This window comes from Pseudophryne corroboree, chromosome 5 (assembly GCF_028390025.1).
Source record: "Pseudophryne corroboree isolate aPseCor3 chromosome 5, aPseCor3.hap2, whole genome shotgun sequence".
NCBI classification, from domain to species: Eukaryota; Metazoa; Chordata; class Amphibia; order Anura; family Myobatrachidae; genus Pseudophryne; species Pseudophryne corroboree.
The window spans coordinates 654,443,989-654,470,216 of record NC_086448.1 but is presented as its reverse complement, the minus strand read 5'-3'; the positions used below and the strand labels follow the sequence as shown (position 1 = coordinate 654,470,216).

Genomic DNA, 26,228 nt, shown 5'->3' with positions numbered 1-26,228 from the left:
TGAGTAGGTTTTTTTAGTAGTATACTTTTAGCGGTTTAAAGTGTTCATTTTTTTTTTTTTTTCATTAATGCAGTGTGTTATTGTATGTATTTAAAAGTTTTTATATTTCCTATTTGACCGGCAAAGAGGTCTCTGTACTTTGTACAAAGGTCTCTGTACTTTGCTGCAAACTAGGCAAATGCCTAAGGCATTTGGAATGACTAAGGGCATTTATTCCAAGCCTAGGGTTGGCTCAGATTGACAGCTTGCAGCAGCGATACCGGGATGGGATGGCAGTGTTTTGCGGGGCACCTGACCGGATGGAATCAGGAATCAGTAACGAAGCTGATGGCTTAATATGAGGGGCACTGTGTGTGTGTGGCAGTGGAATAGGAAGATAATGGTATCTGGTTTGTCTAGAAAGAGCTGGCACTGGTACAAGCCAGGGTGGAATGGCGAGAGCAGGACAGGGAGCGGGGTCCAAGAGTGGCCCTGGGTGTAATAGCGGGAGCTTGGTCCAGTCTGTGGGGGGGTGAGAGCCGATCTGAAGGGACCTGTAGGAGGGCTGCTGGTGGTGAGCGCGACATACAGCCTACAGTCTGTATGATAGCCCCATAGTGGCTGCAATAATGATAACGTATTTCCTGGGTCCTGAGGCCTCCGTCAGCTGCATGCACAGCATGGCCAAATCCCTGCTACAGTCCGGAGCCTCAGCGCTGCTGTTGAGGAACAGCTCGGTGCTGCTCTGAGGGGTCTGGTAAACAATTCACAATTCAGGTGAGCTCCTATGTGGCCTGGGAAAGAGGGAAGGGGAGGGGGCGGTAAGTTCAGGTGAGTGGTTGTTGTACAGCCTGAGGGGGAACCGACAATTCAGGTGAGTGGCTGGCTGTATGGCCTGGCCTGGAGGGAGGACAGTGTTCAGGTGGGGGGCTGTGTGGACTGGGTGAGGGGGGGGGGGGGGGGGGGTGAGACGACGACAGTTCAAGTGAGTGGCTATGTGGCCTGCGGGGGACTGACAGTTCAGGTGAGTGGCTTTGTAGCCTGGGGAAAGGGGGGTCAGTTCAAATGAGGTGTTGTGTAGTCTTAGGGGGGGGGACAAATCCCCACCACTTCCCAGCAAGACCACGCCCCTTTGTGTGTGTGTGTGGGGGGGGGGGGGGAACCAATGCTTTTGCTGGCACAGGGTGCCAAACTGTCTAGTTACAGCTCTGTGGATGAGGAGTGGTATGGGTGCAGACTGACAGGTGTTGCCGGCTGCTGCTGTGATCTGTGCTGCTGTGTGATGGTTGCTGTTCTTGGAGAGTGGTGCTGAGTGTGAGGCGGTACTAGGGGGTACCAGCCCAAATCTTGCCTGGGGCATCAAATTGGTTAGGGCCGGCTCTGCTCTGTGACGTCCCAGGCTGAGCAATGTGCATCTCCATGACCTTCTGGATGGAGGTGGAAACACTCTCGTCATGGGTATCTCGCATTGCTTGGGTGCGGCACTGACTGCTTTCCTGACAGAGGACTATAAAGTAGCAGAGATGGAGGAGGACATGCTGACTGTGTTAGTCAAAGCTGTGTTCCTAAGTACATTGGCTCGTAGAAAGGCCACTTTATCCGCGCTGCCCCATTTTTTTATTTGATATGGTCATGAACATTTGTGAATTGTTTCCAGAGGTCTTTGAGCTTGTTAACGTCCTCTGCAACCCCTGTGAAGCCAGGGTATTGGAGATGTTGCAGTATACTTTGGCATCTTTAACAGTGCCAGTCATCTGGTTCCGTGTCTCCTACTCTCCCCTTATACTCAGCAGCTCCCTTACCGCTTCCTCGGTCCAGGTGGCCATTGCTTTTGGATTTTTTTGGTCTGCTTTCATAAAATAGTGCCCTCTGCCATGCACTGGTCTCCCTGCTGTGGGACTCTGGCAGATGACATCACCTGTCAGCGCCCCAGGAAGTTCCAATCTGCAGATGATCTGGGTCGGACTGTTCTCATCCCATCGTAATCCTGGCTCATTCCTGTGTTCAACCCTGCTGATTACCTGGGTTGAAATGGCCTGTTCACACAGAGTCGCGACCTGGGTTGACCCAGCAGTATGAAAGGTGTATTATACCATTACTAGTGGAAACCCATTGAAATAGACTGTTGCTTTTTTACAAAAATAGAATAAACTCATAGCACGCAACAAATGTAAACTTGCTCACGCACGCTTCACCCATCGATTTTACAATGGAACTTTGCTGCTCCGCAATGCCCAAACTGTTGCACCAATCTCCTTTTTCCTTTGACTGGCACATCTACATGGTAAGACCTGTATTTTGATACCTCAACCATATTTTTACGTACAGCCATCCTCTCAAAATAGGTCTCACAGTAATAAAAACCTTAATGAATTAGTATATAGATAACTGTGTGTTTGAACTGCATGTCACACGTGCAAATGCTATCTTGTGTGGGTAACTGGCCACAGCAGTGTAGCATATTTCCCATTTGTTTTATTACTACATCTGTGTCAGCTGTTTATTTTTATCTAATCTAATCATATCATGTATCTACCTGTATAAATATTATTTCAGTTTTTATCTTTGTAAACTTCAGCTGCTTTAAGCAGATTCCCAAGTTGTGAAGCAATGTCAGCCTATATATTCAAATGTTATCTACTTTTTCTTTTGTTTTGCTTCTTCTATATCTTATTGGCTACAAGGGTAGCACTGTCTTCATGTTTTGTGGATGACAAATACTGGAAATATATACAGTCAAACTGACTCATTACATGCCGCTGTGGGCCACCACCGCCCACCGAGGAGAGGAGCGCAGCGGCCACGGGGGGGGGGGGGGGGGGGGGGGGGAGAAGGGAGGTGGAGGAGGGAGCCGCAGCAGCGCTATGTAATTGGTGGAGGCGCTGCTGCAGCTGTTCCTCTCCTTCACCATAGGCTGCCTGCCGCCTCTGTGAATGCTGGGATGTGCTTCCCTCATCACTGCGGCACTGGGCAACCTATGTGGAAGGAGATGGACAGCTGCAGCAGCGCCTTCACCAATTACACTGCGCTGCTGCGGCTCCCTCCTCCACCTCCCTTCTCCTTCTCCCCTGCTCGGCATCTGCCAGCACCGAGGAGCCTGACTGCCAGCGGAGAGATAGTAAGTATAATCTATTCTTTCCATCTATCTATCTATCTATCTATCTATCTATCTATCTATCTATCTATCTATCTATTCTGTCTGTCTGCCATAATGTGTAAAAAAGGGGACGCTGTCTGCCGTAATGTGTAAAAAGGGGGACGCTATCTGCCGTAATGTGTAAAAAGGGGGATGCTGTCTGCCGTAATGAGTAAAAAGGGACGCTGTCTGCCGTTATGTGTAAAAAAGGGGACACTGTCTGCCGTAATGTGTAAAAAGAGGAACTCTGTCTGCCGTAATGTGTAAAAAGGGGACGCTGTCTGCCATAATGTGTAAAAAGGGGAAGCTGTCTGCCGTAATGTGTTAAAAGGGGGACGCTGTCTGCTGTAATGTGTGAAAAAGGGGACGCTGTCTGCCGTAATGTGTAAAAATGGGATGCTGTCTGCCATAATGTGTAAAAAGGGGATGCTGTCTGCCGTAATGTGTAAAAAGGGGACGCTGTCTGCTGTAATGTGAAAAAAGGGGACGCTGTCTGCTGTAATATGTAAAAAAGGGGACGCTGTCTGCCGTAATTTGTAAAAAGGGGACGCTGTCTGCCGTAATTTGTAAAAAGGGGATGCTGTCTGACGTAATGTGTAAAAAGGGGGACGCTGTCTGCCGTTATGTGTACAAAAGGGGACGCTGTCTGCCATTATGTGTAAAAAAGGGGACGCTGTCTGCCGCAATGTGTAAAAAGGGGAACTCTGTCTGCCGTAATGTGTAAAAAGGGGACGCTGTCTGCCGTAATGTGTAAAAAGGGGGACGCTGTCTGCCGTAATGTGTAAAAAGGGGACGCTGTCTGCCGTAATGTGTAAAAGGTGGACGCTGTCTGCCGTAATGTGTAAAAAGGGGAATCTGTCCGCCGTAAGGTGTAAAAGGGGCTCTACCTGGTGTAGTGATGCTACTGTGCGGCGTAATTTGAATAATGGAGACTATTGTGCACCGTTATATGAATTGGTATTATTTTGTGGCCACACCCCTTCCCCGTGAAGCCACTCCCCTATATTTTTTGCGCACTGCCCCTGTTTAACATAGAGGCAGGGGACTCTGATGCCGTTTCTTGCACACAGCGCTAAAATGTCTAGTTACAGCACTGTTGCTAGGTATCCATTTCCCTGGCCCTGAGCAGGTCCCCCTCATGAGATCCTCTCCAGGGGTGAGGGGGTGGACTTGGATGGGATGAGGGGGGGCAAAGCATTTTGTCGCACCCGGGCCCACCGCTCGCTAGTTCCGCCACTGCTTGGACACCATCCTTAATGATTAATTAGGTACTTTAAAGCATTTAATTATTTTTAATTAGCTAATGATAAGATGTCAGTTTTGGGGTGAAAAAGTTCAAAGTGACAGAAACTGGGGTACAAGGTATATGACAGGTATATTGGGGTGCATTACGAGTGGGACAAGTGTTTTTAGGCTTTCAGGTGGGAGTAAAAAGATTGCTTTTTATAATTTGTAAGTTTAAAAAAAAATACATATTGCGTCCATTTAACACATTTTAAGTTCCCAAAATATTTTTATTATGCCCTCTTATATACTTCTATACTGTTAGCCTACGTCACTTTGGCATTTTTTGGGTACAGGCTGATTTCCCCATTTTACCTGCACTTTTTGCTGGTTAACTAATTGCAGGTCACCCATTTTAGCTATTTTCTAATAGGATAGGCCGAAAAACGGGAGTGCGCATACCAGCTATAAGCAGTTTTTTGGTCGATCGGTGCAATAACTTCACCCGTGACCACGGATCGCTTTAGCGCAGCTAATTAAATACATCTCTACGTGTCTGTCCCATGTGTATTTACCAATTGTATCTATTTGTAGGTACAGGGTCATTATAAAAAAAAAATAGAAAGTTTTAACAATTCATAAAATTATGACCATCTATGATAGTGACACTCTCACCATACACCATTTTGTAGAGAAACTGTGGAAGTCTATTACAGGAATTTACAGATGTTCGATGTGTGTACAGTGGGGCTAATTCAGGTTGGACCGCAAATCGCGATCCAACCGGAATTTCTACGTTCGTCCCGCGGGCGAATGCCCAGCGCCCGTCCTGCGCATGCCCCTGCATTTTCTGCGGGGGTGCCGCAGAAAATGTGATCACCTCTGCCTCACCTCAGGCAGAGGCGGTCAAGGAGCGGGCGGGTGGGGGGGGGGGGTTGGCGGGCAGCGCTCCATTTCCAGGGAGGAGATGGAGCATTGCGGGGGTGGTGCGATGCAAACAGGGGGCAGAGGTGGCCAAATGGGGGCGTGCCAGGGGCGCGATCACAGTGGCTGCGTGATGTCACATGCAGCTGCCGTGTTCGGAAAGATGGCGGGAGGCCTCCTATGGGCACAGCTAAGCTGTGCTGGCAGGAGGCTTCCTTCATTTCTGCTAACAAGCAGAAATTGCGATGCGATCGCAATTTCTGCTGTTCAACGGGGGGAGGCTTTGGTCAGCATGCTGGGCGGCCTTGCCCAGCGATGGGCGGCCCCCAGCATGCGCTCCAAAGGATTACAAATTCTGCTAATTAGCAGAATTTGCAATCCTTACTGAATTAGGCCCAGTACCTTAAGACACCTGGCAGATATCAACACAGTAGTCAAGACATTGCCAACAGGGGCGCTGCAGTGTTTAGCGGTTGGGGGGGGGTGCAGAAAAAAGACATGTTGGCACTCTCCCCCAAACCTCCATGCCCCCTTTCCCCAGTGCGGTTGAGTGTTTACCTAAAGTACGGGCAACTCCTCCTGTAGTGTGCTGATGCAGCCTGCTGCTAAGCCCCATGTCCTACTAGCTGGCTTTTCATAGATGCATTACTGGAAGGAGGCGGGGATGTCTCAGCAGGCTCAGCATGGCCACGTCTCCTCCCAGTAATGCATCTGTGAAGAGCCTAGGACAGGATGTGGGGTATAGCAGGCTGTGGCAGCACACTTTTTAAAGGAGGATTCCCCCTCACCCACGCCTGTGCTTCTGTCTCATTCCAACACTTCTGATTGCCAAACACGCGTTAACATGTCTGCATCAACTCCATCAATAGCTGAGATTATAAATTGTTTCTGATCATCAAGATTTGCAAGATTTTTGAAAAAGACCTTGTCCTTGACATGTTCCCATAAAAAAGTCACAGGATGATAGATCAGGATTTTGTGGTGGCAAGCATAGGAGAGACATGTTGCCGCCTGAATGAATGAATTTTATGTTATAGTTCTGTTGCATGCCAGGATTTCTCTTGTACTTGTTTAGCCTCTTGTTGGCCGCCGGTGGTGAGTCTGTGTAACTGCAGCCTGTTTTCTATGTGTTAAGCCTCACCTGTCAGATATTTGGTCATTATGTGGTGAGTCTGTGTACTGCAGTCTGGCTCTTGTCTGTGTAACCTCACCTGCCAGTATTTTGTGCCTGGCCTCCAGCCATCCTGATTGGGGTGTGCTCCCCTTATTACCCAACTAGCCCTGCAGTCCAGTGCTGGTGATAGAAGTTTGTTATGATACCCGTATGTTGCTGGTTAGTTTCATGTCCAGTATTGCATCTGTGTCCAGGCCCTTTCTGATAGTGGAATCCTGCATTGGTGCTATTATATTCCTTGTGGTATCCAGCTGGAATCCTGTGTACTCAGTTCTGACAGAATCCGGAGTTCATTACTCTCCACCTGCGTTCCTACCTTCAGTGAAAACCTGTCAGATTCCTGTGGAGCTGCCTCCTGCCCTTGGAGAGTTCCTGTGCAGCCTTCCAGTCCTGTGACCCTGTATCCTGAGTCCTGGTGTCCGGAGCCTGATCTTTGGGAAACTTTACAGCCTTCCAGTTCTGTGACCCTGCATCCTGAGTCCTGGTGTCCGGAGCCTGGTCATTTGGAATCTGATCCAACCTTCCAGTCCTGAAATCCTGTATCTGCAGCCTTGGGGTTCCTGTTCCATCTGCGTGTACCTGTACCGGTGTCAGGAGTAGCGGCTCTGCCGCATTTTACGGCCATAGCCGTATTATTTCTTACTTTCTTGCTTTTGTGTTTTCTGCGGAGGTTTCCGCCATTGCTGTCCACGTCGAGATACGACGGTGTCGTGTTTGGCGTTTGAGCAGCGTTGCTTTTGTTATGGTTTTTCTTGGTGGCCGCGCCGCACAAAAATTTGGTTATAGTTTTCAGTAGTTTCCCCTTTTCTTTTGTGTGTCAGTTTTTAGTTAGGTTTCCCCTTGTTCTGTCTCAGTTAACGCCTTGTCGCCTACTAAGACCGGAGGGCATCGGAGTCGGGCAGACCTAATCCGCCCGTCAAACGCGGATGCCGTGGGCCCAAGAAACCATAGTCTCGCAGGCGTTGACCGACCACTTGGGGGAGACAGTGGAGTCAGGATTCCCGTTAGGTATTGCTGCGTATCCCAGTTCTGTCGCAGCTTCATACATCTGTACTTGGAACTCTTCTGCTGCCACCCTATCTCCTGGGTTCCAAGTACAGTGAACATAACAGCGCTGTGGAAGTGTTTTGGCAAGGTAATTTTTTACTTCTTGGTGCCAGTGTGGCTGTGCTTCATCTTGTTAAAAAATTAAGTTGTCACTGTCTTTGTGCAGTTGAGACATCAGCCAATTAACAAGCATATTGAGATAACAAGCTCCGGTAACATTTTTCCTTGGGAAAAGAAGGAATACCGCATATGGGCCCTCATTCCGAGTTGTTCGCTCGCAAGCTGCTTTTAGCAGCATTGCACACGCTAAGCCGCCGCCTACTGGGAGTGAATCTTAGCTTATCAAAATTGCGAACGAAAGAATCGCAATATTGCGAAAAAACTTCTCTGTGCAGTTTCTGAGTAGCTCGAGACTTACTCTTCCAGTGCGATCAGTTCAGTGCTTGTCGTTCCTGGTTTGACGTCACAAACACACCCAGCGTTCACCCAGACACTCCTCCGTTTCTCCAGCCACTCCCGCATTTTTTCCAGAAACTGTAGCATTTTTTCACACACACCCATAAAACGGCCAGTTTCCGCCCAGAAACACCCACTTCCTGTCAATCACACTCCGATCTCCAGAACGAAGAAAAAACCTTGTAATGCCGTGAGTAAAATACCAATCTTCATAGCAAATTTACTTGGCGCAGTCGCAGTGCGAACATTGCGCATGCGCAGTTAGCGGAAAATCGCTGCGATGCGAAGAAAATTACCGAGCGAACAACTCGGAATGACCACCATGCTCCACTGTTGATCTAGGATGTTCAGTCCCCCATATTCGCGCTGGTGTGGAAGGTCGACTCACCAATGAAACTTAGGCACTTCATAATACCCTCTTCTTCACACTTCTCTGCATTGCTGCTCAGAAATCACGATGTGTGATTTTGTTCTGGTCACTTAGATGCTGTGTTTCTGTATGTAATGATACATAGGCCCCTGTGTTTGCAGGAACCGGTGCAATTCTAGCGATTTAGATTGTAGATTTAAACTGGCAATAATTTAAAAGGTAGAACCAAGAAGGCTATTTCAGCAAATACAAAATAAATAAACAGAGCAAACAACAGCACACATTAAATTGCCTTTTTATGACTGGTAAATAACACGATTAATAGAAATTGTGCATAAAAGTTCCATAACGCCTTAATATCTTCAGCAAAGCTTATAGCTAATGTTCCAGTTCCAAAGATCATGTATATTCCTGATTCACTGATACCCATAAGTAAAGAAAACCAGTATGGGAAGAGATAAGACTATGACATAGACTGCTGATGCGTGTTCTGTGCAGTGCATATTAGATTAGATGCTGCATTCAAAGTTCTTAATATTTCTCTAACGTCCTAGAGGATGCTGGGGACTCCGTAAGGACCATGGGGATACACGGGTTCCGCCAGAGACATGGGCACTTTAAGAAAGAATTTAGTTCCTGGTGTGCACTGGCTCCTCCCTCTATGCCCCTCCTCCAGACCTCAGTTTGATACTGTGCCCAGACGAGCTGGGTGCTTTTCAGTGAGCTCTCCTGAGTTTACTGATAGAAAGTATTTTGTTAGTTTTTTTATTTTCAGGGAGCTCTGCTGGCAACAAACTCCCTGCATCGTGGGACTGAGGGGAGAGAAGCAGCCCTACTCTCTGAAGCTAGGTCCTGCTTCTTAGGCTACTGGACACCATTAGCTCCAGAGGGATTGGTACGCAGGATCTCACCCTCGCCGTCCGTCCCGGAGCCGCGCCGCCGTCCCCCTCGCAGAGCCGGAAGATAGAAGCCGGGTGAGTATGAGAAGAAAAGAAGACTTCAGAGGCGGCAGAAGACTTCATGATCTTCACTGAGGTAACGCACAGCACTGCAGCTGTGCGCCATTGCTCCCACACACCTCACATACTCCGGTCACTGTAAGGGTGCAGGGCGCGGGGGGGCGCCCTGGGCAGCAATATAAACCTCTTATTTGGCAAAAGGAGCATATATACAGCTGGACACTGTATATATGCATGAGCCCCCGCCAATTTTACACTTTTAGCGGGACAGAAGCCCGCCGTCGAGGGGGCGGGGCTTCTCCCTCAGCACTCACCAGCGCCATGTTTTTCTCCACAGCACCGCTGAGAGGAAGCTCCCCGGACTCTCCCCTGCTTATGCCATGGTAGAAGAGAGGGTTTTAAAGAAGAGGGGGGGCACATAATTCTGCGCAGATAATAACAGCGCTACTGGGTAAACATTAAATTGCTGTGTTTTTTCCTGGGTCATATAGCGCTAGGGTGTGTGCTGGCATACTCTCTCTCTGTCTCTCCAAAGGGCCTTGTGGGGGAATTATCTTCAGATGAGCATTCCCTGAGTGTGTGGTGTGTCGGTACGTGTGTGTCGACATGTCTGAGGTAAAAGGCTCTCCTAAGGAGGAGATGGAGCAAATGTGTGTGTGAGCAGTGTCTCCGTCGGCAACGCCGACACCTGATTGGATATGTGAAATAAAGTGCTGAGGTAAATTTATTGCACAAAAGATTAGAGAACAGACAGTGAATCTACACAGGTCTGTCCCTATGTCGCAGAAACCTTCAGAGTCTCACAATGCTCACTATCCAAAATAATAGACACTGATATCGACACGGAGTCTGACTCCAGTGTCAACTACGATAATGCAAAGTTACAGCCAAAACTGGCAGAAAAGTATTCAATATATGATTATTGTAATAAAAGATGTTTTGCATATCACTGATGACTCATCTGTCCCTGACACGAGGGTACACATGTTTAAGGGGAAGAAAGCTGAGGTAAATTTCCCTCCTCTCATAAAGAAAAAGAGCGGGAATCTCCAGACAAGAAGCTGCAACTTCCCAAAAAAAGAATTCTCAGGGAGTATCCTTTCCCTACTAGGGCCAGGATACGATGGGAATCTTCCCCTAGGGTGGACAAAGCTTTGTCACGTTTACCCAAAAGGTAGTGCTGACTTAACAGCTATCCTCAGGGATCCAGCAGATAGCTTGCAGTAAAAGTACTTTGAAGTCCATTTACACACATTCTGGTACACTACTCAGACCGGCGATTGTGTCGGCATGGGTTTATAGCGCTGTAGCAGCGTGGACAGATACCTTATCAGCGGAGATTGAAACCCTAAATAAGGATACCATGTTATTGACCCTAGTATATGTATATATATATATACACACAGAGTAAAAACCACAGCACTCACCGCACCAGAAGCGGGGCACAGCTATGCACTTACCACTCACAGGGTGGGGTGCATGTAACACTGCACTCTCCACCACAGAAGCGGGGTACACAGCTGTACTTACCACTCACGGGGCGGGGTGCATGTAGCCCATGACCACATCGCTCTAATAAATACAAACAGAGAACCCAGCACTCACCAAAGTAAACTCACTTATCCTCAACAATTCAATAAATAAATGATGGGGGTTTAGTTGGTGGATTGGCCAATGCACGGAAGCCTGTATACCGATTCAAGGTACCCCACCTTCATACAGGTCCTACACTATCACAGAGTCTTAAAACCTGACTACCACACTGCTGCATCATCTGCCTGCTAGATGTAATGTGTACCTGCCACAGACTTTATGGCTTTTAAAGGCACACTAGTCACCTATTGCACTGGCTCAAAGATGATTGCTAAAAAACAGCTGAGACAGGTTCAGGATAATAAAGTCCACACAGGGGTGCATGAGAAAGCTAGTGGCCACGGTTAATAAGAGCTAACCATAGATTAACCCCTTCATATACACACAGAGTAAAAACCTTTGGTGAGTGCTGGGTTCTCTGTTTGTATATATATATATATATATATATAAAAGATGCTGTCTTATATATATATATAAAACATGCCCAAAGAGACATTAGTCTACTGGGTTCTAGAGTCAACGCTATGTCGATTTCTGCTAGAAGTGTCCTGTGGAACATGCAATGGACAGATGATGCCGACTAAAAGAGGCATATGGAAGGTTTACCTTACAAGGCTGAGGAATTGTGTGGAGAAGGGCTCTCGGACCTGGTCTCCACAGCTGTAGCTGGTAATTCTGATCTTTTGCCTTATATTCCCTCACAGCCTAAGAAAGCGCGACATTATCAAATGCAGTTTTTTCGGTCGCAGAATAACAAGAAAGTACGAGGAGCGTCCTTTCTTACCAGAGGTAAGGGTACAGGGCACAGCTAGTTCCCAGGAACAGAAGTCCTCCCCGGCCTCTACTACATCCAACGCATCATGCTGGAGCTCCGCTAAGGAAGTCCGCCCCAGTGGGAGCACGTCTTCAACTCTTCAGCCACATCTGAGTTCACTCACAGGTGGTTCCCGGGGCAATAAAAAATTGTTTCTCAGGGTTACAAGCTGGAATCCGAAAGGTGCCTCCTCGCCGGTTTTTCCTTATCGGACCTACCGGCTTCTCCCCAAGAAAGGGAGATAATATTAAATACAATTCACACATTGTATCTCCAACAGGTGGTGCTCAAGGTTCCCCTCCTGCAACAAGGAAGGCGATATGACTCAACCTTGGCTGTAGTCCCGAAACCGTACGGTTCGGTCAGACCTATTTTTAAAATTAAAATCTCTGAACCTATACGGGAAAAGGTTCAAATTTAAAGTGGAATCGCCCAGAGCGATCATCGCCAGCCTGGAAGGGGGGGATTTGATGGTGTATCTAAACATAAAGGCTGCATACCTTCATGTTCCCATTTATCCACCCCATCAGGCGTACCTGACAATTGCGATACAGGATTGTCATTACCAATTTCAGGGTAATTGGCGGAAATAATGGTGCTCCTACGCAAGCAAGGAGTCACATTTGTCCCATACTTGGACGATCTCCTAATAAGGGCGAGATCAAAAGAGCAGTTGTTGAACAGCGTGTCACTTTCGCTGAAGGTGTCACAGCAACACGGCTGGATTCTCAATTTCCCAAGGTCACAGTTGGTTCCTATAACTCGTCTGCCCTTCTTGGATATGATTCTGGATACAGACCAGAAATGGGTTTACCTTCAGATAGAGAAGGCCCAGGAACTCATGACTCTAGTCAGGGACCTATTGAAACCAAGACAGGTGTCAGTGCATCACTGCACTCGAGTCCTGGGAAAAACATTCCCTTCAGCAGGTTCCATGCGAGGACTTTCCAATGGGACCTACTGGACAAGTGGTCCGGGTCACATCTATAGATTAATCAGTTGATCACCCTATCCCCCAGGGCCAGGGTATCTCTCCTGTGGTGGCTGCAGAGTGCTCACCTTCTAGAGGGCCGCAGATTCGGCATTCAGGACTAGATCCTGGTGACCACGGACGCGAGCCTCCGAGGCTGGGGAGCAGTCACACAGGGAAGAAATTTCCAAGGTCTTTGGTCAAGTCAAGAGACTTGTCTTCACATCAACATATTGGAACTAAGGGCCATATACAACGCCCTACGTCAAGCGGAGACCTTTCTTCGCGACCAACCGGTTCTGATCCAGTTAGACAACGTCACCGCAGTAGCTCATGTAAACCGCCAAGGCGGCACAAGGAGCAGAGTGGCGATGGCGAAAGCCACCAGAATTCTTCGCTGGGCGGAGAATCATGTAAGAGCACTGTCAACAGTGTTCATTCCGGAAGTGAACAACTGGAAAGCAGACTTCCTCACCAGACATAAGTCCTGGAGAGTGGAGACTTCATCAGGAAGTCTTCGCACAGATTGCAGTTCGGTGGGGACTGCCACAGATAGACAGAATGGCGTCCCGCCTCAACAAAAAGCTGCAGAGTTATTGCGCCTGGTCAAGAGACCCTCAGGCAGTAGCGGTAGACGCCCTAGTGACACCGTGGGTGTTCCAGTCAGTCTATGTATTTTCTCCTCTTCCTCTCATACCCAAGGGTTGAGAATAATAAGAAAAAGAAGGAGTGAGAACAATCCTCATTGTTCCAGATTGGCCACAAAGGATCTGGTATCCGGATCTGCAGGAAATGCTTACAGAAAATCCGTGGCCTCTTCCTCTAAGGCAGGACCTGTTGCAACAGGGCCCATGTCTGTTCCAAGACTTACCGCGGCTGCGTTTGACGGCATGGCGGTTGAACGCCGGATCCTAGCGGAAAAAGGCATTCCGGATGAGGTCATTCCTACGCTGATAAAGGCTAGGAAGGACGTGACATCTTAACATTATCACCGTATATGGCGAAAATATGTTTCTTGGTGTGAGGCCAGGAATGCTCCTACGGAAGAATTCCATCTGGGCCGTTTCCTTCACTTCCTACAAACTGGAGTGAATTTGGACCTAAAACTTAGGCTCCATTAAGGTTCAGATTTCGGCCCTATCCATTTTCTTTCAAAAAGAGTTGGCTTCTCTACCAGAAGTCAGACGTTTGTAAAAGGAGTGCTGCGTATTCAGCCTCCTTTTGTGCCTCCGGTGGCACCTTGGGATCTTAACGTGGTGTTAAGTTTCCTAAAGTCACACTGGTTTGAACCACTTAAAACGGCGGAGTTAAAATATCTCACGTGGAAGGTGGTCATGTTATTAGCCTTGGCTTCGGCTAGACGTGTGTCAGAAGAATTAGCGGCTTTGTCAAATAAAAGCCCCTATCTGGTTTTCCATATGGATAGAGCAGAATTGCGGACCCGTTCGCAATTTCTGCCAAAAGTGGTATCATCTTTTCATATGAACCAACCTATTGTGGTGCCTGTGGCTACACGTGACTTGGAGGATTCCGAGTTACTTGATGTGGTCAGGGCTTTGAAAATTTACATGGCCAGAATGGCTAGAGTCAGGAAAACTGAAGCGCTGTTTGTCCTGTATGCATCCAACAAGATTGGTGCCCCTGCTTCAAAGCAAACTATTGCTCGCTGGATTTGTAACACGATTCAGCAAGCGCATTCTACGGCTGGATTGCCGTTACCAAAATCAGTCAAGGCCCATTCCACTAGGAAGGTGGGCTCTTCTTGGGCGGCTGCCCGGGGGGTCTCGGCACTACAGCTGTGTCGAGCTGCTACTTGGTCGGGTTCAAACACTTTTACAAGATTCTATAGGTTTGATACCCTGGCTGAGGAGGACCTCATATTTGCTCAATCGGTGCTGCAGAGTCATCCACACTCTCCCGCCCGTTTGGGAGCTTTGGTATAATCCCCATGGTCCTTACGGAGTCCCCAGCATCCTCTAGGACGTTAGAGAAAATAAGATTTTACTTACCGGTAAATCTATTTCTCGTAGTCCGTAGAGGATGCTGGGCGCCCGTCCCAAGTGCGGACTTCTTCTGCAATACTTGTATATAGTTATTGCTACAATAAGGGTTACGTTATAGTTGCATCGGTCTTGCACTGATGATATGTTGTTTTCATACTGTTAACTGGGTAGTTATCACAAGTTATACGGTGTGATTGGTGTGGCTGGTATGAATCTTGCCCTTGGATTAACAAAATCCTTTCCTTGTACTGTCCATCTCCTCTGGGCACAGTTTCTCTAACTGAGGTCTGGAGGAGGGGCATAGAGGGAGGAGCCAGTGCACACCAGGAACTAAATTCTTTCTTAAAGTGCCCATGTCTCCTACGGAGCCCGTCTATCCCCATGGTCCTTACGGAGTCCCCAGCATCCTCTACGGACTACGAGAAATAGATTTACCGGTAAGTAAAATCGTATTATTGCCATATACAGTATATCAGTATTTCTGCTGCGGGGTACACTGGGCTCCTCAAGGATTGGACAATGGGGTGTAGAGTAGGATCTTGATCCGAGGCACCAACAGGCTCAAAGTTTTGACTGTTCCCAGAATGCACAGCGCCACCTCCTCTATAACCCCGCCACCCTGCACAGGAGCTCAGTTTTGTAAGTTGGTGCTGCAGTAAGCAGGCACTTAACAGAGGGGCTGCTCCAAGCAGCCCTAAGAAATGCTTTTTATGAGGTAAAAAGTGAAGACTTCAAGGGCAGCAGTGGTGGTAAATGTCTTGTTACATTCACTACTGCAGCTCCAGCTCTCCCCAGCGGCGCTGTACACTCCCGAGCCCTGGTTGCCGGGTACCTACAGCGGAGGCTCCGGTTTTATTCACGTTAGACACACACGGCTGGGGCTCTCCAGGATTGCGTGGCCGCGCTTTGGGAGGTGGTAAGTGGGTCCCGCTTGCGGGACCCGGTCTTTAACGCGATCCGGCGCGGTCAGTGGGAGGCGGGCCGCGCGCTCTGGCGGTGGACATTGTGAATACAAGCAATCCCACTAGATCACCAGGGCATGGGCGCAGGTCAGGTTTTCTCTCTAAACCAATTCTTATATCGTACCCGGTGGTTTTGCCAGCAGAGGGGATAAGGCTTAGACCTGAAGCCCCTCCCCCAGCCCCAGGGCGCCATTTCTAGCAAGTGTTCCCGCCCTGGAGCTGCATCTCTGTCTTTTCCACACTCCCTGTCAGTGTCTGCGGCGCCATTATCCCTCAGCTCACTGTTCCTGGGACTGCTTGGGCAAATCCTCCTATGTAAAGCCGCCTGGTTGTCAGTGCTGTGACTTTACATGACACTTAAGTATTCTACCTGCCTTTTTTAGTCAGTGTTAGTAAGAAAGATTGCACTTAGTCAGGGTTTTATAGTACAATTACCCTGTGATATACATCCAGTTCTTACTGTGTACTGTTATATCTATTGTTATATAGCTGTGTAAGCTAGTCCAGTGCAGTATTATACCCCTTTTCCACTAACGAGCACGGGTCGCAGCCGGGAGCCTGACACGGGAGCTGCCCCCTGCTGCGACCCGTGCTCGGTCCCTTTCCCATTAGCAGTCACAACCCGGCAAATGCCGGGTTGGTGAGGCTTCTAGTGACACGGCAGGGGCGGCGCAGGGAGATCACATGATCTCCCAGCGCCGCCTTCCCTATGCACTGTGAACGGGAGCCGTGTCACCTCGACACGGCTCCCGTTCACACTAGACAGCTAGCCGGGTTGAACACGTGTTCAACCCGGCTAGCTACCAGGGTAGGATTCCCGGATCACTTGATCCGGGTTTACCCTTTTCCACTTGCAAAAAACACGGGTAAATGCGCGCCCCCGTGCATTTACCCGTGTTTTTTGAGCTAGTGGAAAAGGGGTATAATTGTCAGTAATAACCTCTGCATTGTACAAACTGTGACTATCTGTGTGTGCATCTGATAGCTGAGTGTTGTCCATTTCGTGTCTTTCACTCAACTTGCTATCCCTATATTCTATAACCTGAGGGGGCTTGGTGCGTCAGATTTTATCTAATATAGGTTTTTCACAAAGATATACTGTATTACGTATTTTTCTCTGTGTTTTAGTCACCATATCTCTCCTTTATCTCTGCTGGTGCTGACTACACTGCGCAGGGGTTTGGGTTTAGAGGTATAGTGCTGCTGATAATTGTACTGTGTTACCTCATACTGCAAGTATATCATGTCTGCTTCTGAGGGTAACGGTTCTGGGACTGAACACACTGCCGGTGTTGCTGAAGCCACAGATCCATATGAGGAGAATATAGCAGCAGTGGGCTCTGGTTCTGGGGGCTCCTTGCCCCCCAGTGGAACTGTGGCAACGGAGGTACATAATGACCCACCGTGGCCTGCTTTTTCCACGTTTCTGCATACGCTAGTTCATAAACTAACACCCCCTATGGGACCCCCAATGCCGGTACAACCGTATGTGGTCCCTGCAGCTAACCCGCCGTGGGCGGACAATTTATCTGCTCAATTGAAGAAGTTGAACCAGTCCCTGACTACTAAAAAGTCTGAGCATCGCTCGCCTAAGTCCAAGGGGTCCTCTAAGCGAGCGCTTGTCTCCTCACAATCCACTGTTGTCACTGACACCTCGTCTGATGAAGACGGCACGTATACTGACCCCACAGGTTCTGACTCAGATACGGCTGATGGGGACGGTAGTTCACATGTGGATGTTCCTGATCTTGTGGAGGCTATTAAGTTAATTCTACAGATTACGGATGATCCCGAGCCATCCGTCCCTCCTAAGAAACCAGATAGGTTCAAGCGTCAGAAGGTGGTTAAACAAGTTTTACCTCACTCTGACCACCTAGTGGATATACGTCAGGAACCCTGGGAAAACCCGGGTACGAAGTTTGTACCTCACAAGAAAATGCTGGCTCGCTATCGAGCGCCAGAGCTGTCTAAGAATTGGGAAACGCCTCCTCCAGTGGACTCGCATGTGGCTAGGATGGTGGTTTCCTCAGCTCTGCCTGTCACTACCGTCACGTCTTTAAAAGAGCCTACGGATAAGCGTGTGGAGGGTTGTCTGAAAGCGATTTACACCCTCACGGGTGCTGCGCAAAGGCCCACTATTGCAGCTACATGGGCTGCCGAGGCTATTGAAGCGTGGGCCTTGGAGTTAGATACTGAAATCTCCTCTGACCATGCTAGACAATGCTTGTCATATATTGTCACAGCTTCTCGCTATATTAAAGAGGTGGCTTCAGATGCCGGTATCCTAGCAGCCAAGGCCTCTACTACGTCAGTCCTGGCTCGCCGGATATTGTGGCTGAGATCCTGGTCTGTGGATCTGGACTCTAGAAAAACCCTGGAGGTACTCCCTTTCAAGGGAGATATTCTGTTTGGGGAGGACTTAAATAAGATAGTGGCTGACTTGGCTACTGCCAAAACTGCCTGTCTACCAAATACCGCTCCTTCTGTGTCGAAGGCTAAAGGTACGTCCTTTCGCCCTTCAGGTAAAGCAGAAGGTCAGGCGTACAACAAGCAGGCCCGCACTTCCAAACCTGGTAAGCCGAAGCCCAAAAGAGCCTGGGCTGCCCGTCAGCCAGCTTCCAAGACCGATAAGCCTGCCGCATGACGGGGCGGGCCTCCCCCTGGGGGATCCCAGGTTGGGGGGCCGGCTTCTAGGGTATACCCAGGAATGGTTGAAGACCGCTTCAGATGCCTGGGTACGGGAAGTCGTCACTCGAGGTTACGCCATAGCCTTCAAAAACCGACCCCCTCATCGATATTGCCAGACAGACATCCCGTCGGACCAGACAAAGGCAAACACTCTGCATTCGGTGGTACAGACCCTCCTGGAAACAGGAGTCGTAGTACAGGTGCCTCTTGCTCAGAGGGGCCGGGGGTACTATTCTCCGCTGTTTCTAGTCCCGAAACCGAATGGGTCTCCCTGGCCCATTCTCAACCTCAAGGCATTGAACAGGTTTGTTAAGGTTTCCAAGTTCCGTATGGAACCCCTTCGCTCTATAGTTCTGGCCTTGGAACCTGGGGACTACATGGTCTCCCTGGATATACAGGATGCTTACCTGCATATTCCTATAGCAGCGTCACATCAGCAATACCTGAGGTTCGCTATTGGCAACCTTCATTACCAGTTTCGGGCGTTACCTTTTGGTTTGACAACGGCTCCGCGAGTCTTCACCAAAGTAATGGCGGTGATGACGGTGGTACTCCGCCGTCAAGGGGTCAGGATACTGCCGTACCTGGACGACTTGTTAATCCTAGCAAATTCCCCAGAACTTCTCCTGTGTCATCTGGATATGACGGTCCGGTTTCTACAAGCCCACGGGTGGCTCATCAACTGGAAGAAATCCTCCCTGGTCCCTGCTTAGAGCATGGTGCACCTGGGAGCGCTATTGGACACTCACAACCAGCGGTTGTTCTTGTCTCAGGAGAAAGTCCTGAAGCTTCAGGACAAGATTCGTTGCTTCCTTTCTCGTCTGCAAGTGTCGATACATTCGGCAATGCAGGTGCTGGGCCTCATGGTCTCAGCATTCGACATGGTGGAGTATGCTCAATTCCATTCTTGCCCCCTCCAGAGGCTGATTCTAGCCAAGTGGGACGGCCTGCCTCACCGGATCAGGTCTCACATGATCTCATTAACTCCGGAGGTCCGTCTGTCGCTACTTTGGTGGCTCCGGGACCAACAGTTGTGCAGGGGTCGTCCCTTCTGGATATCCAACTGGGTCCTGTTGACGACAGATTCCAGTCTAAGAAGTTGGGGCGCGGTGCTGGAGCAACACTCCCTTCAGGGTCGGTGGACCAAGGAGGAGTCTCTCCTCTCGATCAACATTCTGGAATTGCGGGCGGTCTTCAATGCGTGAACCTGGCCCAGCATTTAATTCAGAACCGTCCTGTTCAAATACAGTCGGACAACGCCACCACTGTGGCTTACATAAATCATCAAGGCAGCACTCGAAGCCGTTCAGCAATGAAGGAAGTGTCACGGATTCTACGTTGGGCGGAACGCCATCTACCGGCCATATCGGCAATATTCATTCCGGGAGTCCTGAATTGGGAAGCGGACTTTCTCAGTCGTCAGGACGTGCATGCCGGCGAATGGAGCCTCCATCCAGAAGTGTTTCAACTCCTAGTGGAAAAGTGGGGTCTTCCAGATGTAGATCTGATGGCGTCTCGACACAATCACAAGGTTCCGGTCTTCGGAGCAAGAACAAGGGATCCTCAAGCAGCATTGGTGGATGCGCTGGCGGTGCCGTGGAGGTTTCGGCTGCCGTACGTGTTCCCTCCGGTGTCACTCCTGCCCAGGGTACTTCGGAAGTTCAAGCAAGAAAAATGAAATCTGCTTCTCATAGCTCCGGCGTGGCCCAGACGGCACTGGTTCTCAGACCTGCAAGGCCTATCGTCAGAGTGTCCACTTCTGCTTCCACAACGCCCAGACCTCCTTGTTCAGGGCCCCTGTGTCTACCAGGACCTAGCCCGGCTGTCTTTGACGGCGTGGCTCTTGAAGCTTCCGTCTTGAGGGCTAAGGGTTTTTCTGAAGAGGTCATTAAAACTATGTTGCGGGCCCGGAAACCGGCTTCTGCTCGGATTTACTAAAGGGTCTGGCATTCCTACTTTGTTTGGTGCGCATCTAATAATTATGATGCTTCCAAGTTTAGTACAGCCAAACTTTTGGCTTTTCTGCAGCAGGGCCTAGATTTAGGCCTGCGTCTGGCCTCCCTCAAGGTTCATATTTCTGCCTTGTCGGTGTGGTTTCAGAGAAAAATTGCGACTTTACCGGATGTTCATACTTTCACTCAGGGTGTGTTGCGTATCCAACCTCCCTATGACCCGCCTGTGGCTCCTTGGGACTTGTCGGTGGTTTTGGAGGCGTTGCAGGAGCCTCCGTTTGAACTCCTGGGTTCAGCTGACCTTAAGTGGCTTTCCCTTAAGGTGGTGTTCTTGCTGGCTATTGCCTCTGCTAGCAGAGTGTCGGATCTGGGTGCCTTGCCTTGTAGTTCCCCATATCTGATTTTTCACTGTGACCGGGCGGTTCTTAGGACTCGTCCCGGATATTTACCTAAGGTGGTTTCTTCGTTCCACCTTAATCAGGAGATTGTGGTTCCGGCCCTTGTCTCTCCTGATCTGTCTCCCAAATAGAGGTCTTTGGATGTGGTACGGGCTCTCCGTATCTACGTGAAGAGAACTGCTTCTGTTCGAAAATCTGATTCTCTCTTTGTTTTGTTTGGATTTCACAACGTGGCTGGCCTGCTCACAAGCAGACCCTGGCCAGATGGAGTAGAATGGTGATTGCACATGCTTATGTGAAAGCTGGTCTATCAGCTCCTACTCACATTACGGCCCATTCTACTCGGTCTGTTGGACCTTTTTGGGCGGCCCAACGTGTTGCGACCCTTGAACAATTGTGCAAGGCGGCTACGTGGTCCTCCGGGAACACGTTCATAAGGTTCTATGCCTTCGATGCTGCCGCTTCCCAGGATGCTTCCTTTGGACTCCGGGTTCTTGTGCCCGCTACAGTGCGTCCCCTCCCATAAGGAACTGCTTTAGGACATCCCCATTGTCCAATCCTTGTGGAGCCCAGTGTACCCCGCAGCAGAAAACGAGATTTATGGTAAGAACTTACCTTTGTTAAATCTCTTTCTGCGAGGTACACTGGGCTCCACAAGGCGCCCACCCTGACGCACTTAGCTTCTTTGGGTTGGTATGGCATTAGCCGCTGACACTTCTCTTGTCGTGAGAGTGTGATGTATGTGGCTACTAACTGTTGTCGTCTCTTTTCCTGCTACTGCATTGGGCTGGTTAACTAAAAACTGAGCTCCTGTGCAGGGAGGCGGGGTTATAGAGGAGGCGGCGCTGTGCATTCTGGGAACAGTCAAAGCTTAGAGCCTGTTGGTGCCTCGGATCAAGATCCTACTCTACAGTCTACACCCCATTGTCCAATCCTTGTGGAGCCCAGTGTACCTCGCAGAAAGAGATTTAACAAAGGTAAGTTCTTACCATAAATCTCGTTATTCTGTACTGCCTGATGTACAAGATTGCACTAAAGTATATAGAAATTGAGGCAAGGTTCTAGTAAGCACAGCGAGGGACATTTATAGCAATAGCCAGGGCCGGATTAACAATGGGGCGGATGGAGCTGCAGCTCCAGGCCCCCCATTAAAATAGGCCCACAACACATGCAGAGCCATTGCTGTAGACAAGAAAAAAATGTTTTCTTGTCTACAGCATCCTGCCACAAGCCAAACGTGTCACCACTCCGCCCTTTCCGCCACCCCCAGAGCGCGACGCCCCTTCAACTCCTCCCGCGGCACTGGCGTATCCCCGCCGCCGGCATCTATTGTATACTAGTGGTGGCGGCGGCGTGGCGCAATGAAAGGCTTCACTAGTCTGGTCTCCCTGCTGCGCCGCAAACGCAGCGACTTCAGAGAAGCACAGAGGCGCTGTCCCACCACCACAAGAAGGAAGCAGCAGGAACAGTGTGTGTCCCTAAAGGTGGCCTGAGCCTGCCGGCTGAGTGTCCTCCTGAGTTGAGGCGAGCTGTCAGTCCTAGCTGCCAGCCTGGCTGATGCACTACTACTAATAATAAGTTAAACTAGATCTGAAGCACTGCCTTTTAATATATATATATATATATATATATATATACTGTATATGTATATGTATATATATATATATATATATATATGTACATATATACAGTATATATTGTATACTGTATGTATAAACAACCAAACTTGTTTGGTTTTTCTTTAATTTATAGAGAAAAATACGCTTTAGAAATAAATAAAAAAACGATTAGTATGTTATTATCAGTGTATTATTAATCGGTGTTAGATGTGAAATAGTATAGGACTCTAAAGGTCTTTACCTCTAATAAGGTATCATATGTTTAGCAATAAAGTAATAACACAATGCAGGAGGGTTTATTTAAGTAAACATTGTGTTTGATTATGTGACAGATTAGTCCTAATTAAATTAATATCTTTATTGTGGAACAATTTATGCAGATTGACTCAGTATGTACTTAATATATAAGAACTCTGTTTTTTAATTAGCTATGTTTATATATAAAATCTTTTTTTGAGAAATCCATCTATATATAACTTAAATAGCAGTATTTATTAAATGGACACAGCTGCTGTGATTGAAGTCAAAAGACAAGTATAAATTCTGGATTGAAGAGAGGGGAGGCATTCGTCTTGAGGAAGTCTCCAGTTGCTAGGAGATCAAACGCGTTGACGCCCACCTTCAACGTTTGGTTTTCTGTTTGGTGTTAATCCGCTAATTGAGCCCGCTCACGGCTCTCCACAGCCACAGCACATCCCTGTACGTTACACGCCGGGCATTCCAGCCGGCGCTTATCCACTGATCAAGACCGCTCACGGCTCCCTGCAGGCGCACTGCAATATCGCAGGACTTCATCTGCCTTTACCGGGTGAATGCTACTGGCCTCCGCCGTGAGGTCTAACATCCGTTACGTGGAGAGAGCCCTTTGAGGTCCGCCTACAGTGTTATATGACCAGCAATTTATCATTTTATTCTGGAGCGGCGCTGTGCTTATAATGGAGCAGTAGTTCTATATTGCCTTGAACAGCTATATGAGCAAGTTATACCTCCATACGTGCATTATTTTACAAAACGGACCCTGTCTACAATTTGTCTCAGGAACCAGCACGTGGGTAATTATATACTGCAATCTTCTTAAGCTATTCACCACGAGACTGTGATTATTTATTGCGGGACCTTTTATATAAATAGACACTGGGACGCCAGTGTTTCTTAAATTATTATTCACCTAACAGAACCAACGAATTAGTTTTAAATATATATTGTCTGATACATCAATTGTTGCTCTTAAGACAGAATAGACAATTGTTGCAAATTGTATGCTAAATGTTTGTCATATTTGTTACTTTTAACAGATCGAATATAAATAGTTTACATATATTGGAGTCTTACTGAGTCAATTACTCTTTATGACAGACTGCGCACTTCTGTTTAATACAGTGTTACTTAGCGCAGAGTAATCTTTCTTTCTGTATCATTCCCATTGGAGGCCAAACTCAGATGGAAAATCTGCCGTAGGTTTGATGCAAGCTTTAAAGGTGTGACTGATGGTGGCAGAGCCGGCCCTAACCAATATGATGCCCTAGGCAAGATTTTGGCTGGTGCCCCCTAGCACCACCGCTGGTTCTGCCTCTGACCTTGAACATCTTTCCCAGCACCATTACCCATCACCCATAGCAGTCCTTGTACCCCCTATATTTTAAATAGGAACAGTTCGCACATTCGACGCACAGCCCAAAAAGGGGCATCTTCTTGCTGGGAAGGGGCATGGCCACACAATAGTAACCCCAATTCCAATTACGCCACACAGTACTGCAACTTTATTCACATTTTATCTTGCGATAATGTCCAGAATTCATATTACATCCCACAGTAGTATCACTTTACCTTATAAACGTTACTCCTCACAGGGGTGGTAGTCATGTGACCGCCGGTCGGCTGACCGACAGTCACATGACCTCCTCCGTGAGCCCGACGGCTCACTATCCCAATGGTCGGCATGCCGACCAACAGGGACTATTTCCACTCGTGGGTGTCCACGACACCCATAGAGTGGGAATAGAACCCGTGGCGACCGCAGGTCGCCACCGAGCCCGCAGCGTGGCGAGCGCAGCGAGCCCGCAAGGGGCTTGCTGCACTCGCCACTCCCCGCCGGGATCCCGGCGTCGGTATGCTGCCGGGATCCCGGCGTCGGTAAGGTGACCGGCGGTCAGGAGACCGCCGGTCACCCGTACTACACCCCCTCACAGTAGAGCCCCTTATTCACATTACATCACACTGAATTGCTCCTTATTCACATTACACCACACCTTATTGCTCTTTATTCACATTAGACGACACAGTAGTGCCCTTTCTATATGCAACGCCACATAGTAGAGCACCTTATACACATAATGCCACACATTAGTAATGCATTTATACACAACTCCACACAGTAATGCCCCTTACACATAAGACACATTAATGTCCTTATAAACATAATGCGCCTTACACATTATGACAACCTTTATTAATGCCCTTTTACACATAATGTCCCTTACACATATGCCACACATTATTAATGCCCTTATACACATAATGACACACATAGTGCCCCTACACATTTGCTGCACATTATTAGTGCACCTATACACATAATGACACACATACAGTAGTACCCTGTTACACATATGCCGCACATTATTAATGCCCTTATACACATAATGACACACATAGTGGCCCTTTACACATATGTTGCACATTATTAATGCATTTTTACATGACACACATAATGCTCCTTAAACATATTCTGAACACTACTGCACAACCACCCACTCACATGCACACAGCACTCACACTGCCACTAACACTGTGACCTCTGCCTCTGCTTGGATACAGATGTGTCCTCACAAATCTTGCATCAATGCTATCGTCGGGCACCTTTTTTTTTTTTATGAAAATGCATCTTATTTGCATTGCTATGTGGCTAGGATGCACAAACAGCTTCTGCTGATTAAACTGATATGCAGCATGCCTATATACTGTGTGAGTGTGGCTGTATCTGCATATGAAATGCTACACACAGAATATAGGCATGCTGCATATCATTTTAATCAGCAGAAGCTGATGATGCCCCTAGGCATATCAAATGCCCTAGGCAATTGCCTAGTTTGCCTATGCCTATGGCCGGCTCTGGATGGTGGTGTCTATAGATGCTCAAAAGTCTGTATCTCAGTCCTTGCACATCTGGATGCACATTGTACACACAGGAAGGGCTTTGTAGCAACATTTGCTTAAAGTCACAGATGCACAACTCCCAACAGATGCTGTGACTGCGACAGCTCTCCTGTTCTTTCTGTTTTATATACTTTAGCGATATATACAGTATATATCCACTCCACTCAACAAATCCTTACTTGTCCAGGTGCCCTCACAGATAGTTTAATAGAGGTGCACCATATGCTCCTCTATATAAATAAAAATACATATACAGCAGTGGTCACGCCCCCATATCGGTAGACATACACCCGTGGTGCTGGTCACACCCCATGCAGTGGCATGCAATAGGCCTTTCAGAAATTTCAGCTCCAGGCCCTTGAGGACCTTGATCTGGCACTGGCAATAGCTATACAGTACAGGTAACCTGTAGCATTTCTATCGCCCGTATCAGCCAATCAAATTGTCCTTGTCACTTTTTATTTGTAGAAAGGAAAAAGTATCATAGGTTGGCGTGGGCACACCCAGCTTTTCTTCACAGTTATACAGTATGTTGACCAAGTTTTATGACTGATGCAGTGTACAGGAATTGTGTTACTTTGTATCATGGATAATATTACTTGTAATTCAGATATTATGTACATGTGAAAAAGCAACAAAAAAAACTGTATTGTCATTTATCAATGATGACAGCAATTTATAGGTTTTCAAAAGCACAGGTAGGTACTATTTATACATTTTAACTTGAATCAATGGTTTCTATCATACACAGATAAAATGAAAAAAAAAATAATTCCAGTTTTGAATTTAATGGGAAGGCTATTT

At 48.0% G+C, this 26,228-nt stretch overlaps 1 protein-coding gene across 2 annotated transcripts in view; it reads left to right on the top strand.

Annotated features, from left to right (window-relative positions):
- Positions 1-338: 338 nt before the first annotated feature.
- The window catches only part of LOC134928209 (ethanolaminephosphotransferase 1-like), a 185,348-nt gene continuing 159,458 nt past the window's right edge, over positions 339-26,228 (top strand). Inside the window, exon 1 of one of the 2 annotated variants that reach the window (XM_063923685.1) lies at positions 339-756. The gene's annotated coding sequence lies outside the window, so the exon portion shown is untranslated. The remainder of the gene's footprint in view (positions 757-26,228) is intronic. The other variant, XR_010177854.1, reaches the window with a different exon arrangement.